Source organism: Mobula birostris, chromosome 2 (genome assembly GCF_030028105.1).
Source record: "Mobula birostris isolate sMobBir1 chromosome 2, sMobBir1.hap1, whole genome shotgun sequence".
Taxonomy (NCBI): domain Eukaryota; kingdom Metazoa; phylum Chordata; class Chondrichthyes; order Myliobatiformes; family Myliobatidae; genus Mobula; species Mobula birostris.
Window position 1 is genome coordinate 116,306,472 of NC_092371.1, and position 15,301 is coordinate 116,321,772.

Consider the following 15,301-nt stretch of genomic DNA (forward strand, 5'->3'; position numbering starts at 1 on the left):
CTCCAGTAATTTTCCTAAGACTGCTGGAAGGGTCACCAGCCTATTATTTCCTAGATTACCTCTGTTACCTTTCCTCCAATCTTCTGGGACCTTGCCTGTAGCTAAGAGGATGCAAAGATCTCCGTCAAGGCCTTGGCAATCTCCTTCCTTGCCTCCCTCAGTATTCTTGAGCACTTGTAAAGAGGCATTTGTTAAGGGCAACTGAAGTGCAAATCAGGGTACAATGCAGTGCAGATGGGTGAAGCTGATACAGAAAGAGCAAGCTGTTGTTAATAGCAGGGTCAGGAGATACACACTTTAGAAGAGCTTTAAAACCCAGATTTTGGGGACACCTGCAGAGTGAAATGTATTTGTAGCTTTCAGAATGAACATGGGCAGGTGCTGCCTCAAGAGGTTGCCTAAAAGTAGGAAATTAATTTTCCATATTTGCTTCTCAAATGGGAAATACAGACAAATTTGGATTGCAGAATGCATCAACTTCTTAGTTTGGGAGTAATAGCAAAAGAAAAACTCCCTAATACCACAGACAAAAATGAAAAATGACCAGTGCTATAACACATGTGAAAATCATTATTTATCTTAAAATTTAAATATAATTTGAATATATGCACCTTTCACTTTGAACTTCTGATAAATGCATCTGAATATAGTCCAAATTATTTTCCTTTGAGTGACAGATGTTGATTAACACGATCTATAATTTGGAGATTATTGATGATACATTTACTGTAATTTCAATAACATACATCTATTGAAATTCCAAGAGAACCAAAACTAGAGAAATTCAACTTGTGTGCTGTTAGACACTACACCATGCTCAGAGCAAACAACTTTTAAATTGCATCAGGTTTGTGCACTTTGTTCAAAAAGCAGTGATTTTTGTTACTGATAGTTGGCGAGAAATAAGCAATAAGATAATTCAGACTGTTTTGCTCACTGTGGTTTCAAGCATTCATGCCTGGAGATGGCAGAAACAACCGGGAGTGAAAATGAAATGATTTCACTACTTCAACAAGCTAGGACCTACTAAGAATTTGAAGCTATCGAAAATCATTTAGAATGTACAATGAAAATAAAGATTTGGAGAATGTAATCAGCAAAAGCATTGTATGAAGACAGTCTATCATCTGCATTAGGTCTCTGCGCTGATTTTGTTCATTTACAGTCAATCAAAAGAACATGGCACTACACTAGATTAATTCCTCTGTATTTCATTTAAATACATAATTTATTTCTCAGTTAAACAGTAATTCATTTTTTAATACCTTTTTAAACTGTTTACATGAAACTTTGGCTAATTGGGGCAGCCAACTAATTGGACCAATCTGTACTGGTCCAATTAACTGGCTGCCCCAATTAACAGGAATTCACTGTACTTGATTTCACAGGAGTGTGGGGCTATAGGAATAATCCGGTGCAAAAGGGAAGAGGTGGAGCATTGTAGAGGATAACTTTGAGGAATGAGTCAATGAATTATAATGATCCAGCACAGAAGACGGCCATTAGATTTATTATTTCAGCTCCGTTAAACATCTAATTAGTCCTGATTCCCTGTTCTTTCTACCCTGTGTATTAATCTTATTCCCGTTTGAAAACTATTATTCAATCTGCTATCACCATCCATTCAGACTATAATTTATGTTATTGTCTTGTCATCTTGCTGCCATTTTTCTGACAGTTACTTAAAACGTATCCTTTGGTAACCAATTTTTGTCACCGATAATGGAGCCCCTTTCTTTACTCTTCCCAAAAATCAGAATTAAATCTCCTGTTATTAACTTCCTGCCCAAAACAAACCCAGTTCATCTCACCTCAACTTGTAAGCAGCACATTCTTAATGCTATTCTTTTAAATGTAGTCTTTAACATCTTCAAAGCTTTGACAATTTTCCTGAAGTATAATCCCCAGATTTAGTTACACCACACAGATTAGGGCCTATCCAGCCATTTACAAAGATTTACCATAATTTACTTGTATTTTTAAACTATGCCATTTAAAAGTATCCGCAACATCTTCTGTGGAAAGTTGGAAAACATAGTGGATTCAACCAATTTTGCGCAATTTCTAGCATCTTACCACCGTATGCTTAATTTTGATTAAGAGGTGTTTGCTAAATCTCTCCCAAATGATATCAACTGTGATGCAGTACCCAGAATTGATCACCAGTAAGATCAACCACAATGGTCTGTAAACCATCACTGTTTATTCAAGAAACACCAGATTTACTAATACAAAAGGCTCAAAATCAATGTTATGTGAAAGGGTTGATCATAAAATCTATTCATACTCAGACTGCTACACAAGACCATACAGTGCAGCCATGGGCACTCGCATGGGTCCCAGCTATGCCTGCCTTTTTGTTGGATACATTGAACAGTATGTTCCAAGCTTACACCAGTGGCTGACCCCACTTCTCCTACATCGACGACTGCTTTGGTGTTGCTTCCTGCACCCATGTGGTGTTCGTCGACTTCATCAACTTTGCCTCCAACTTCGACCCTGCCCTCAAATTTATCTGGTCTATTTCCAACACATCCTTCCCCTTTCTGAATCTCTGTCTCCATTTCAGCTTATCCACTGATGTTTATTATAAACCCACAGACTCTTTCAGGTACCTGGACTATACCTCTTCCCACTGTTACCTGTAAAAACACCATCCCCTTCTTTCAATTCCTCCATCTCCACCACATCTGCTCTCAGCATGAGGCCTTTTATTCCAGAATGAAGGAGATTTCCTCCTTCAAAAATAGCGGCTTTCCTTCTTCCACCATCAACGCTGCCCTCAACCGCAACTCTTCCACTTCATGCACGTCTGCTCTCACCCCATCTTCCCGCCACCCTACCAGGGATAGAGCTCCTCTTGTCCTCACTTACCACCCCACCAGCCCGCACCTCCAGAACATAATTCTCCACAACTTCCGCCATCTCCAACGGGATTCCACCACTATCTTTCCTCCTCCCCCCCCCCCAACTTCCTGCTTTCCACAGGGATCGCTCCCTACGCAACTCCCATGTCCACTCATTCCTTCCCACTGATCTCCCTCCTGGCACTTAACCTTGCAAGCGGAACAAGTGCTACACCTGCCCCTGCACCTCCTACCTTCACCACCATTCAGGGCATAAACAATCCTTCCAGGTGAGGTGACACTACACCTGTGAGTCTGTTGGGGTCAATAACTGTGTCTGGAGCTCCCGATGTGGCCTCCTGTATATCAGTGAGACCCGATGCAAATTGGGAGATCACTTCACCGAGCACTTTGGCTCCTTCCGCCAGAAGCTGGATCTCCCAGTGGCCTGCCATTTTAATTCCACTTCCCATTCATATTCCGATATGTCAATCCATGCCCTCTTCTACTGTTGTATTGAGGCCACACTCAGGTTGGAAGAACAACAACTTATATTCTTGATGGTATGAACATCAATTTCTCAAACTTCCAGTAAAGGCCCCCAGCCCTCCTTCACCATTCCCCATCCCCTTTTCCCTCTGTCACTTTATCTCCTTGCGTGCCCGTCACCTCCCTCTGGTGCTCCTCGCTCCTTTTCTTTCTTCCATGGCCTTCGGTCCTCTCCTATTAGATTCCCCCTTCTCCAGCACTGTACATCTTTCACCAATCAACTTCCCAGCTCTTTATTTCACACCTCCCCTTCCCAGCTTGTTTCTTCTTCCCCCCACCTTTTAACTCTACTACTAATTCTGTGCATTACCATACAGTCACACATTAATTCTTCATAGTACCCACAATGAACCCCAATTCTCTCTTGCAGCTTTGATTATTTTGCTGCAAGCAAAATTGGCCTCAAATGCCTGGAGATAAACATAACAACAGTAGATGCTAGGCATCAAAAGTAAAAAACTTCGAACAAGATTCCTGCACCAGACAAATCCCAATCCCTTCCTTTTGAAAGGGATCCCAGGTCTGCTCTGTGATCTCCATCTACCATTTCTTGACCTATGACATTTTCCCATGCAACTCTCAAACCAAACCAAAATCCTGAGTATGATCAACACACACAAAAAATGCTGGTGAACGCAGCAGGCCAGGCAGCATCTCTAGGAAGAGGTACAGTCGACGTTTCGGGCTGGGACCCTTCGTCAGGACTAACTGAAAGAAGAGATAGTAAGAGATTTGAAAGTGGGAGGGAGAGGGGGAGATCCAAAATGATAGCAGAAGACAGGAGGGGAGGGGTGGATCTAAGCACTGAAAAGTTGATTGGCAAAAGGGATACCACGCTGGGAAGGGAGAGGAACCTTACTATAAAACCCACCGATAAGGGGGGTGCTGTTGTAGTCTGGCGTACTGACCTCTACTTTGTCGAGGCAAAGTGTCAACTTGTGGATACCTCCTCTTATTTACCCCTCGATCATGACCCCACTAAGGAGCACCAAGCCATTGACTCCGACCCCATCACCAATTTTGCTCAGGGGATCTCCCATCCACTGCTACCAACCTTATAGTTCCCACACCTCGCACTTCCTGTTTCTACTTCCTACCCAAGATCCACAAACCTGCCTGCCCAGATAGGCCCATTGTCTCAGCTTGCTCCTGCCCCACCGAACTTATTTCTGCATACCTCGACACTGTTTTATCCCCCCTTGTTCAATCCCTTCCCACCTATGTTCGTGACACTTCTCACGCTCTCAATCTTTTCAATGGTTTTAAGTTCTCTGGCCCCTATTGCTTTATCTTCACCATGGATGTTCAGTCCTTATATACCTCCATCCCCCACCAAGAAGGTCTCAAAGCTCTCCACTTCTTTTTGGATTCCAGACCTAACCAGTTCCCCTCTACCACCACTCTCCTCCGTCTAGCGGAATTAGTCCTTACTCTTAACAATTTCTCCTTTGGCTCCTCCCACTTCCTCCAAACTAAAGGTGTAGCCATGGGCACCCGTATGGGTCCCAGCTATGCCTGCCTTTTTGTTGCCTTTGTGGAACAATCCATGGTCCAAGCCTATACTGGTATCTGTCCCCCTCTTTTCCTTCGCTACATCGACGACTGCATTGACGCTGTTTCCTGCACGCATACTGAGCTCGTTGACTTCATTGAGGCAACTTTCACCCTGCCCTCAAGTTTACCTGGTCCGTTTTCAACACCTTTCTCCCCTTTCTAGATCTTTCTGTCTCTATCTCTGGAGACAGCTTATCTACTGATGTCTACTATAAGCCTACGGACTCTCACAGCTGCCTGGACTACTCCTCTTCCTACCCTGTCTCCTGCAAAAATGCCATCCCCTTCTCGCTATTCCTCCGTCTCCGCCGCATCTGCTCTCAGGATGAGGCTTTTCATTCCAGGATGAAAGAGATGTCTTCCTTTTTTAAAGAAAGAGGCTTCCCTTCCTCCACCATCAACTCTGCTCTCAAACGCATCTCTCCCATTTCACGCACATTGGCTCTCACCCCATCCTCCCACCACCCCACTAGGAATAGGGTTCCCCTTGTCCTCACCTACCACCCCACCAGCCTCCGGGTACAACATATAATTCTCTGTAACTTTCGCCACCTCCAACAGGATCCCACCACCAAGCACATCTTTCCCTTCCCCTCTCTTTCTGCAGGGATCACTCCCTACGCGACTCCCTTGTCCATTCGTTCTCCCCCATCTCTTCCCACCAATCTCCCTCCCAGCACTTATCCTTGTAAGCGGAACAAATGCCACACATGCCCTTACACTTCCTCCCTCACCACCATTCAGGGCCCCAGACAGTCCTTCCAGGTGAGGCGACACTTCACCTGTGGGTCGGTTGGGGTGATATACTGCGTCCGGTGCTCCCAGTGCGGCCTTCTATATATTGGCGAGACCCAACGCAGACTGGGAGACCGTTTCACTGAACACCTACACTCTATCCGCCAGAGAAAGCAAAATCTCCCAGTGGCCACAGATTTTAATTCCACGTCCCATTCCCATTCTGATATGTCCATCCATGGCCTCCTCTACTGTCAAGGTGAAGCCACACTCAGGTTGGAGGAACAACACCTTATATTCCGTCTGGGTAGCCTCCAACCTGATGGTGTGAATATTGACTTCTCTAACTTCTGTTAATGCCCCTCCTCCCCTTCACACCCCATCCCTTATTTATTTATTAAATATATGTTTTATTTTTCCCCCTTTTTTACTCTCTCTGTCCCTTTCATTCTAATTCCTTGCCTGCTCTCCACCCTCCGGGCTCCCCTCCCCCCTTCTCTTTCTCCCCAGGCTTCCCGTCCCATGATCCTCTCCCTTCTCCAGCTCTTAGATCTCCCCCTCCCACTTTCAAATCTCTTACTATCTCTTCTTTCAGTTAGTCCTGACGAAGGGTCCCAGCCTGAAATGTCAACTGTACCTCTTCCTATAGATACTTCCTGGCCTGCTGCATTCACCTGCATTTTTTGTGTGTGTTGCTTGAATTTCCAGCATCTGCAGATTTCCTCGTGTCTGCGTCCTTAGTATGATAATTGTTCTTTAATTTTTCAGCTAATCAATTTGCACTATCCAAGTCTTTTCAGGCAAATTAGCCTTTGACTAGCATTTGTTCCAATCTAGTGCACTACATGTGGTAATTACCATGTTGATCTCCTCTACAACGGTGAAACCAAATGCAAATTGAGTTATTTTGTCACAAAGCACTTGCACTCTGTCCATAGGAACAACCTCAATCTTCTGGTTGCCTACCATTAATTCTTCCTTCCACTCCCACTATCCTGCATGTGGCCTCCTGAGCCATTACAATAAGGCCTAGCGCAAGCTTAAAAAGTAGCATCCTTTCAGTCAGGGGACACTGTGGCCTGCAGAACTTGATATAGGCAAAAAAAAAAATCAATTTCTGCCCATCATTTTAACTGTTCCACAGTCTTACCATTAGACACAATGTTGCACACACAAAAGCTTTTGATCCCAGCCACACCATTAGATCACCTGTCTCACTCTCATATTCTTGTTCCACTCATTTGCCTCTCCCACCTTCTCTGCTTCCTAAAACTATTTTCTTTTCTATTTGTCTTTCTATGGATGTTGCCTGACCTAAGTATTTCCAGCTATTTTTAGACAGACATGACAGGGACCAAAGCCTGAGAATGCTGGAAGTGTACAGCCATCGAAAGAAGCAGAGTCAAATTGTCAGACCAAGGACCCTTCCTCAGAAATAGGAAAAGTAAGTGTGATTCAAGCAGAGGCAAGGGAGGTGAAGAGGATGAAGGGAATGGGTATTAGAGAGTGTAGAGTAAAGCTGTCATGGTAATTTAAAAGTGTCATACCAAACAAATTGATCAAGGCAAATTGAGCCCTTACAAATTGAGATAAAGGCACAGCCATGTGTGAAGAGAATGGAGCTTATCCGCAATTGTTAAGCTTAGTGTTAAGCCATGGGAGCCATTATGCACTAGTCAAACGAGGAGATGCTGTTCCTTAAGTCTGCACTGGGCATTACTAAAGACAGATCCACTGAGGAAAGTGATGTGATCTACCAATTTCTCCAGGCTGGTCTCTGTAAACCTGGGCTTATTCTTAATTATCCTTGAGATTCACTGATATTACAAATTAGTAGCATAGTAGCTAGAAGACTGCTACTGGCGGTGTGCCCATGGGTCCTTAAGGGTTGGCTGATAAGCTTTTTAGATATACATCTAAGTGCTGGCAATTGCAGGAAATTCAACTCTACAGCTTTACTGCAATACTAATTATTTGTTGTCTAATTTGTTAACTTAGCAGCAGCAGTTCAATGCAATACATACAGCAGAAAAAATAAATAATAAATCAATTACAGTATACATATATTGACTAGATTAAAAATTGTGCTAAAAAGATATATATATATATATTTAAAAAGTGAGGTCGTGTTCACGGGTTCAATGTCCATTTAGGAATCAGATGGCAGAGGGGAAGAAGCTGTTCCTGAATCGCTGAGTGTGCGCCTTCAGGCTTCTGTATCTCCTACCTGATGGTAACAGTGAGAAAACGGTATGCCCTGGGGTGCTAGAGGTCCTTAATAATGGACGCTGCCTTTCTGATACACCGCTCCCTAAAGATATCCTGGGTACTTTGTAGGCTAGTACTCAAGATGGAGCCGACTAAATTTACAACCCTCTGCAACTTCTTTCAGTCCTGTGCAGTAGCCCCTCCCCATACCAGACAGTGATGCAGCCTGTCAGAATGCTCTCCATGGTACATCTATAGAAATTTTTGAATGTATTTGTTGACATACCAAATTCCTTCAAACTCCTAATGAAGTACAGCTATCTTGCCTTCCTTATAACTGCATTGAAATGCTGGGACCAAGTTACTCTCTCCACTTCTGATCCCTCTGTGTGGATTGGCACGTGTCCCTTTGTCTTACCCTTCCTGAAGTCCACAATCAACTCTTTTGTCTTATTGACGTTGTTGCTGCGACACCACTCCACTAGTTGACATATCTTGCTCCTGTACGCCCCCTCGTCTCCATCTGAGATTCTACCAACAATGATTGTATCATCAGCAAATTTATAGATGGTATTTGAGCTATGCCTAGCCACACATTCATGGGAACAGAGAGAGTAGAGCAGTGAACTAAGCACACACCCGAGATGCACCAGTGTTGATTCGACAGCGAGGAGATGTTATCACCAATCCGCACAGATTGTGCTCCTTTGGTTAGGAAGTCGAGGATCCAATTGTAGAGCAGGGGGTACAGAGGCCCAGGTTCTGTAACTTCTCAATCAAGATTGTGGAAATGATGGTGTTAAACGCTGAGCTACAGTTGGTGAACAACATCCTGACATAGGTGTTTGTGTTGTCCAGATGGTCTAAGGCTATGTAACGAGCCATTGAGATTGCATCTGCCATTGACCTATTGTGGTAATGGGCAAATTGCAATGGATCCAGCCAGGTCCTTGCTGAGGCAGGAGTTCAGACTAGTCATGACCAACCTTTCAAAGCATTTCATCACTGAAGATGTGAGTGTCACCGGGCGATATTCATTAAGGCAGCTCACATTATTCTTAGGCACTGGCATAATTGTTGCTCTTTTGAAGCAAGTGGAAACTTCCGCCCATAGTAATGAGAGGTTGAGAATGTCCTTGAATACTCCCGCCAGTTGGTTGGCACAAGTTTTCAGAGCCTTACCAGATACTCCATTGGGACCTTCCACCTTGCGAGGGTTCACCCTCTTCAAAGACAGCCCAGCATCAGCCTCTGAGACAGAGATCACATGGTCACCATGTGCAGCTGCGATCTTCACAGCTGTAGTTATATTCTCCTTTTCAAAGTGGGCATAGAAGGCATTGAGTTCATCTGGTAGTGAAGCATCGCTGCCATTCATGCTATTGGGTTTGTAGGAAGTAATGTCATGCAAACCCTGCCAGAATTGTCGTACATCTGCTTGGGCTTGAGACTTCCTCTGTAGTTAGTACAAAATTACCCTAACGTAACATTACCACAACTAGATTCTACCTCCTTAACGTGAACAGTTTTAAGTAGTTTTGGGCATTTACATACTTCAAGAGCAGTTGTCCTAGAATGGCATCGTAGCAATTTCTGTTGTATATCTCTCTAATCTTAAAGTGTTCACCACTCTCATTGCTTTTAACCAATTTTCTTTTAATTAAATCATATTAATATCAATTATGAAGTTGCTCATTAAGTGTCTCAAAATCCATATACAAAAAAATCTGGTGCAGCAACATTCTCATAATTTCATGTGAACCTAATCTAGTCATACTGGCCATCAATTATTGACACAAACACGAGGAATTCTGTAGATGCTGGAAATTCAAGCAACACACATCAAAGTTGCTGGTGAACGCAGCAGGCCAGGCAGCATCTCTGGGAAGAGGTACAGTCGACGTTTCAGGCTGAGACCCTTCGTCAGGACTAACTGAAGAAAGAGCTAGTAAGAGATTTAAAAGTGGGAGGGGGAAGGGATATGATAGGAGAAGACAGGAGGGGGAGGGATGGAGCCAAGAGCTGGACAGGTGATTGGCAAAAGGAGTATGAGAGGATCATGGGACAGGAGGCCCAGGGAGAGGGAAAAGGGGGGAGGGGAGGTTGGAGGAACAACACCTTATATTCCGTCTGGGTAGCCTCCAACCTGATGGCATGAACATCGACTTCTCAAACTTCCACTAATGTCCCACCTCCCCCTTGTACCCCACCCATTATTTATATGCACACATTCTTTCTCTCCCTCTCTCCTTTTTCTCCCTCTGTCCCTCTCACTATACCCCTTGCCCATCCTCTGGGCTTTTCCCCCCCCCTCCCTCTTTTCCTTCTCCCTGGGCCTCCTGTCCCATGATTATATCCCTTTTGCCAAACACTTGACAAGCTCTTGGCTCCATCCCTCCCCCTCCTGTCTTCTTCTATCATTTTGGATCTCCCCCTCCCCCTCTCAAATCTCTTACTAGCTCTTTCTTCAGTTAGTCCTGACGAAGGGTCTCAGCCTGAAACGTCGACTGTACCTCTTCCTAGAGATGCTGCCTGGCCTGCTGCGTTCACCAGCAACTTTGATGTGTGTTGCATCAATTATTGACACTTTTTTCCCCAACTGTATTAAGACTAGATTAACTACCCCAAAAGTTGTCAAGTTTATGATATCTCATCACTTGAGCAATGGTCTACCCCTTCCACCCGATTAATTTTCTGTAGTAGTGGAATATTCTCAAGGACTCAACCATGAAGACTTGAAGGTCCTCCCACAACTCCCACTCTATTTTCCTCAACACTGGGTGACATTGATAGTGGGACTTGTTTATTGCAACCTCATTATTTTTCTATCACCTTTTCTTTTGTAACTAGATCATTGTTTCACCAAGCAACATGTGTGACAAGTCAAATGGTTCTCTCTGAATATTCAACCTACCATATTCTATGTATTCATGTCAATTTCTACAATCATATACATTGGACAGAAACTTAACCACATCACCGACTTTCAAATACAAAGATAGCTTCTATGATTAAAATATTATGACTCTTGATAAAAAGCAACACTTTTGGTACCCAAAAGGCAAATCCATGCACAGCACCATTTACAATAAGTTCTCTTTGAAGGAAGCAAATGTAGTAGTGATGGAAATACAGAATTAAACACATTTCTTTAAAAGAAACCTGCATGGTTCATCAATCAAGCACCTCAAGCAGATTACAATTTATGCCTTCAACTATTTTCTTTCCTGGAGGGTGTCTGCAAAGTTACCCACTTCCTACAATCCTGGTGAGATCCTGTCAATTTCACTCAAGACTGACAATACAGGGAACTCAAAAATAAATCCCATATCTGATTTTTCTTATATACAGCTTATCATAGCCTGTTTGGCTCAGAATTTCTTGAGCTAATATTTGTCTTTCAAAAGTGAATGGATTAACAGACTTATTATTGAGACTGAATTTTTAGCAACCTGTTAAGCCTCATGACTATAGTTTGGAATGAGGATGCACCTGGCTCTGTAACTGATATCTATTCCAGGATATCATGCTTTCACCTATTTAATAAAATGGGCATTGGTTAATCACCATCTTCATGTCTGATTTTGAAACTACTAGAGTTATCTTTTTAACTGTACAGAACAACTCGTTATGGAAAAACAGATCTTGGGTGGTATTCAACCCAACTAATCAAAAGAAAAAAAAATGCCAGGAGTAGTACCGGCTGCTACTGATTATCTTTTTTAAACATTGGAAAGGAAGAACTGGTCAGATTCATCTCCATTACACACTTACTCCATGATGGCTACAAATCATACTAAATGATGGGATTACAACAGAAGCAATGTCAATGAAGAATAGTATTAAACAAGGCTGTATTTGATCCAAACTTCCTTGCTGCAATGTTGCACCTCGCCTCTAGTGACCTTTCTCATGCTAGTGCGGCTAATCTTCAGAACTAATGGGGAGCTAGTCAACCTACAACAACCACAGGCCAGAACTAGGATTACATTAACCTCTGATTACATACTGCAGTTCAGACAAGATTGAGGCTAATCTGTAGATCTCACCCTGGTCTCATTGATAACGGGAATAAATTTATATACATTAGTCTACTGAAAATAAGACAAACACTGGGGAGGAACTTCCTTACAGATTTAGATATGACCACAGGCACACTAGTTTGATATTCAGAATCACAAATCTGAGTGAAAAGGGAACCAAATCCTCACTTCAACTATTCAAAGGGCCAATTCTTTCCTGTCCCTTACTATTTGTCCTCCATTTAGCCAAGTTGCAATGAATTCCTTAATCAATCATGAGAAAATGAAACCTGCATTTCAACCAGCTGCAACTTGTCTGCTAATGTCCATTCTAATATCATTTTCTCTTCCCTGCTTCTTGCCTTTGACCTCAGTAACCCAACTTTTCTTGTTTCCATTAGTTCAAACTTAATATTTCTCATTAGTCCTTCCACTTTGCTCAAATTACTCCCAGATGGGTGTGCCACCTTCACTAGCAACGTCAAGTTACTGCTGCCCTGCAAATCCAATGAAAATACTGACCTGTAACTCTAACTGACCCTGTCCATATATAAAGAGATTACCAATAGCATAAGAAAGTTGTGAGTGGATATCAGATCACTGAAAAATGACAATGGAGAGGTAATAATGGGGGACAAAGAAATGACAAACTGAATAAGTGTTTTGTGTCAGTCTTCACTGTGGCAAACACTAGCAGCATGCCAGAAATTTGAGAGTGTCAAGATGGCATAAGTGAGTCACCATCACTAAGGCAAAAGTGCTTGAGAAGCTGAAAGGTATGAAAGATCTGGGCCAGATGAACTACAACCCTGAGTTCTGAAAGAGAAAGGTAAAGAAATTGTGGAAGAATTGGTAGTGATCAAGAATCTCTATGTTCTGGAAGACTGGAGAATCATGAGCATCCCACCTCTCCCGGAAGTTCCGGGAATCTCCCGCATCTCGGTAGTGGCTCCCTGACGCCCGGAAATTATATACAATATCCTGGAAATAGATTTTTTTGAGGGGGAGAGGGAAAGCGAGCATCCTGATTGGTCTCTCTTCATGCTAAGAGTGGTCCCCAACCACCGGGCTGCGAGGAAACAATATGATTTGGCGATATGAAACAATATGAGTCAGCTGCACCTTTCCTCATTCCCTGTCACGCAGTGTTGAATTTTAACGCACGCGAGGTCATCAGTGACCCAAGATGAGCAAAGGAATGGGTCCGTGACCTATTTGTGAATGTCCCCGGTGAATCATCCATGTCAGTGTGGGAAAAAGATCAACTTCTCGAGCTTGCAAATGATGGTGGACTGAAAAGTATGTTTGACATAACATCTCTGCCGGCATTCTGGATCAAAGACAAGGCTAAATATCCTGAGATAGCCACGAAAGCACTGAAAACGTTGCTTCCATTTCCAACATATCTCTGCAATGAATGCAACGAAAACTAAATTGCGGAATAAACTGGACATAAGGAACCCCCTTCGAGTATTGCTGTCTCCCATCACCCCTCGATAGAACCGTGTTGTTGCAGGAAAACAAGCCCAGGGCTCCCAAGGATTCAGCGATATTGGTGTGTTGCAATGACTTTATATGGTCATACGGGGAAAATATGCGCTATGTGTTTAATATCTAAACGTTACTTAAAACGTTATGATGCGATTGACTTATCACCTATATTCCGGTTGTGATTAACACCCCCGCCCCCCCGTCGGCCGGTCCGCAAGAATATTGTCAATATTAAACCAGTCTGCGGTGCAAAAACGATTGTGGCCCTCTGCTAAGTAGACCTGTAAGTTTTCTCTGTGGGCGGGCTTTACAGTCGACCTCAAAAATAATGACAGTGTTGCTTGCTGCACTATTTGTAACAGTGACTTTTCTATTGCCCATGGTGAGTTAAAATGTAAAAGACATGTTGAGGTGAGTTTAACAGGTGTCATTCGTTCATTAGCATAGCTAACATTATTTAAACTAGCTGGCTGGCTGCTAAGGAGCTATGCTATTGATGTCCTATTTGATGAGGCCAAACTCCCTGCAGACTTGCTTAAAGTTGTAATAAAACAAACATGATAATATAAGTACATATTTTAATGTTACATTTTCTGCATATACCCAACTTGGTTTACATATTAGACAAAATCACTAAACAAAGTATTACATACACCCTTAGAGGTCGACCGTAGGGGGCGGGAGGAGATATGGGGTTGCGGAGGGCGGGGGTGCTACCTCCCTAAAATGAGTTTTTGCAGGGTGGGATGTCTGGTATCATTTCAACCTTTAAGGAGGGAGGCAAAAAGCAGGAAAGTATAGGCCAGTTAGCCCGAGTTAGTGGTTGGCAAGATGTTAGAGTCCATTATTAAGGATTAAGTTTCAGGGTACTTGGAAACACACAACAAAGTAGGCCAAAGTCAGCATAGTTTCCTCAAGGGGAAGTCTTGCTTGACAGATATACTGGAATTATTTAAGGAAGTAACAGGCAGGATTGATAAAGGAGTGTTAATGATGGTTGTTTACTTGGATTTTCAGGAGGTCTTGAACAAGGTGCCACACATGAGGTTGCTAAACAAGGTAAGAGACCATGGTATTACAGAATATATACCAGCATGGACAGAGGACTGGCTGACTGGTAGAAAACAGAGTGGGAATAAAGGGGGCCATTTCTGGTTGACTGCTGGTGTCTAGTGGTGTTCTCCAGGGGTCAGTGTTAGGTCTACTTCTCACATTATACTCTATGTTAATATTCTGGATGACTAAACTGATGGCTTTGTGATACAAAGATAGGTGGAAGAGCAAGTAGTGTTGAGGAAGTAGAGCGCTTGCAGAAAGATCTGGACAGATTTGGAGAATGGGCAATTAAGTGGAAGATGGAATACAGGGCAGGGAAGTGTATGGTCATACACTTCGGTAGAATGAACAAAGGTATGGACTACTTTCTAAATGGATGGAATTCAGAATTTGAAAGTGCAAAGGGACTTGGGATTTCTAGTGCAGGATTCACTAAAGGTTAAATTGCAGGTTGAGTCAGTAGTAAAGAAGGCAAATGCAATGTTAGCATTCATTTAAAGAGTAGAATACAAAAGCAATGATGTAATGCTGAGATTTTATAACGTATTGGTCAGCCCACATTTGGAATATTGTAAAAAACGCAAAAAACAGGAATTCTGCAGATGCTGGAAATTCAAGCAACACACATAAAAGTTGCTGGTGAACGCAGCAGGCCAGGCAGCATCTCTAGGAAGAGGTGTAGTCGACGTTTCAGGCCGAGACCCTTCGTCCTTCCTTCAGTTAGTCCTGACGAAGGGTCTCGGCCTGAAACGTCGACTGCAACTCTTCCTAGAGATGCTGCCTGGCCTGCTGCGTTCACCAGCAACTTTTATGTGTGTTGTTTGGAATATTGTGAGCAGT

At 43.1% G+C, this 15,301-nt stretch overlaps 1 protein-coding gene across 9 annotated transcripts in view; it reads right to left on the reverse strand.

Moving 5' to 3' along the window:
* The window catches only part of LOC140190211 (sodium/calcium exchanger 1-like), a 237,587-nt gene that overhangs the window by 19,094 nt on the left and 203,192 nt on the right, over positions 1-15,301 (reverse strand). The gene's annotated exons all lie outside the window — the stretch shown is intronic.